The sequence below is a fragment of the Myotis brandtii genome, unplaced genomic scaffold (assembly GCF_000412655.1).
Source record: "Myotis brandtii unplaced genomic scaffold, ASM41265v1 scaffold2288, whole genome shotgun sequence".
NCBI classification, from domain to species: domain Eukaryota; kingdom Metazoa; phylum Chordata; class Mammalia; order Chiroptera; family Vespertilionidae; genus Myotis; species Myotis brandtii.
In genome coordinates, this window is record NW_005358597.1 from 8,840 (window position 1) to 11,591 (window position 2,752).

Consider the following 2,752-nt stretch of genomic DNA (forward strand, 5'->3'; position numbering starts at 1 on the left):
ATAAAGATTTAATTAAAAATAAATAAAATAAAATAAAATAAAGAAGCCTTGCTATAAGCAATGTAGTCAAGGAGAAAAATCTAGTTTTGAACCTATTTCTGGCCCTTTGGCTTTGCAAGCCATGCATACCTGTAGGGTGATGGGCTATTTCCAGGAGGCCATCTAGGTTAATGGAAACAGCAATGGGCTGAGAAGTTATGAAGGGATCTGAAGGCATGGTTCAAGTCTTGGTTTACTGTTGTAATGTTTGCTACGTGATGTAAGACATCACATTACCTCTCGGTTGGGAACCCCTGTCCACCTACCTACAATTTCTACCACACCTTGTATTCTCAGAATTTCTTTCTCTTTAATTGATGATTTACTGCGTTTTATTTGGTGATTAGTGATGATCAAATTGCATATTGTTCTTAATTCAAGGGGTGAAAATATAAAATGCTTTATAATTATAATTCTTTTCTAAACAGTTATTAGGTTGCTTTCCAGCTTAAAATTTGGAGACAAATTGCTCTTAAAGAGGCTGTCAAAGGACTGTGAAGGCAGTATGCTGAATGAAGTAAGTCAGACAAAGACAAGTATTGTAAGCTGTTACTCATATGTGGACTCTAAAAAAGCTGAACTCATAGAAACACAGAGTAGAATAGTGGTTGCTAGAGGCTGCATGTTGGGGGATGTGGGGAGATGTTGGTCAAAGGGTACAAACTTCCAGTTATAAGATAAATGAGTTCTGGGGATCTAAGTACAGCATGATGACTATAGTTAGCAATACTGTTTTATATATACTTGCAAGTTGCTAAAGGAGTAGGTCTTAAATATTCTCAACACACACACACACACACACACACACACACATACGGTAATTATGTGAGGGGGTTGGGGGCTGGTGAGAAAAGGTGAAGGGATTAAGAAGTACAAATTGGCAGTTACAAAATAGTCACAGGGATGTAAAGTACAGCATAAGAAATATAGTCAATAATATTTTAATAACTATGTATGGTGCCCGGTGGGTACTAGAATTATTGGGACAATCACTTTGTAAATTATATAAGTGTGTAACCACTATGCTGTATACCTGAAACTAATATAAAATAATGTCAAATGTTAACTGTTAATTGAAATGTGAAAGAGGTAATTATGTGAGTGCTGGAGGTGTCAACTAACCCTGTGGGGTAGTCATTTTGCAATATATACATGTATAAAATCACCATGTTGTACACCTCACACTTACACAATATGATATGTCAAGCCTGGGTCCTGGGTGCCAGAGGGAAGCCAGTGCTGGCAGCCAGGGGAAGGAAGGCCTACTCTTGCATGAATTTTGTGCATTGGGCCTCTAGTATCTCAATAAAGCAGGCAAAAATCAGAGGCTCTCAAATACCATTAACTTGTAACATTGGACATCTGTGAGGTCTAAAATTTCATACATTCGTGATTTAATATCGTATACACTACATGATCAACAATTTCCATTCTTTCACAGCACATTAACTAAGTTAACAGGAGAAGGGGGGCTGAGTCTCACGATGGTGCCCCGCCCCCCCCATGAAGAAGGCAGCTGCAGAAGGCATCGAGGTTACTTTTGAAGATCAACAAAAGATAAAACAGATTTGCATGGAATACAAGTAGAATCACGGAGCCGAAGGAAGAAATTGATGTAAAGGAGAAACAACTCCAAAATGTAGAAGATGGTCCTAGCTGGTTTGGCTCAGTGGATAGAGCCTTGGCCTGTGGACTGAAGGGTCCTAGTTTGATTCCCGTCAAGGGCAAGTACCTCAGTTGCAGGCTCGATCCCTGGCCCTAGTCAGGGCACATGCAGGAGGCAACCAATCAATGTGTCTCTCTCACATCAATGTTTCTCGCTCTGTCTCTCTCCCTCCCTTCCACTCTCTCTACAAATCAATGGAAAAATATCCTCGGGCGAGGATTAACAAAAATAAAAATAAAAACAAAATTTAGAAGGTGCTTGCAAGGACATCATGCTTGCAGACAACAACTGCTTAATGATACCTTATCAAATTGGTAATGTTTTCATTAGCCATTCTCAAGAATAAACACAAGAAATGTTAGAAGAAGCAATGAAAAATTTGCAAGAAGAAATTAATGCCTTAGAATCCAAATTGGAATGCATTCAGCGGATTTTAGCAGTTTTGAAAGTTCAGTTATGTACAAAATTTGGGAGCAACAAAAACTTTAAAGCAGATGAAAGTTAAACATTTTATAATTATTTTTAAAATTTGTTTAATAAACTTAAATATTGTTTAAATGATAATTTCCTTTCTTAAATTGATATGGAAAACAAAAATTTCTTTTTAAAAAATTATTTAATGGAAACTTGCCTATTTTCACAATTTGCTTATTTATTTTATATTTTTAAGATAAGACAGTATTCATCTATGTATTTTGGGTAATGATTATATCAACTGTGGAGGTTATATGTCATGTTATTAAATCAATTAAACAATCTTGTGTTTCTATATTATCATTTAGAATATGTTGTAATTTTTATCAGAAAATTTAATACTTGTATCATAGTTTTTATTTTATTTTATTTTTATCATAGAAATGTCTATTTCAGTTGCTATTTAGAAATGGTGAAAGGACTCTAGAAAGATCTAATCCTACATCTGTCTACTCATTTCACACCTAAACCTTTGTTATATACTAAAAATATATATTTTGTTTAAATATATGCAATATCTATATATCTACATATATAAAAGGCTAAGTGACTGACTGTCCATCTGTCTAACCA

The 2,752-nt window shown here is 35.2% G+C and overlaps 1 pseudogene; it reads left to right on the forward strand.

The window, feature by feature from the left end:
- The first annotated feature begins 1,542 nt into the window (after positions 1 to 1,542).
- On the forward strand, positions 1,543 to 2,210 carry LOC102252598 (annotated as a pseudogene).
- Positions 2,211 to 2,752: the final 542 nt, after the last annotated feature.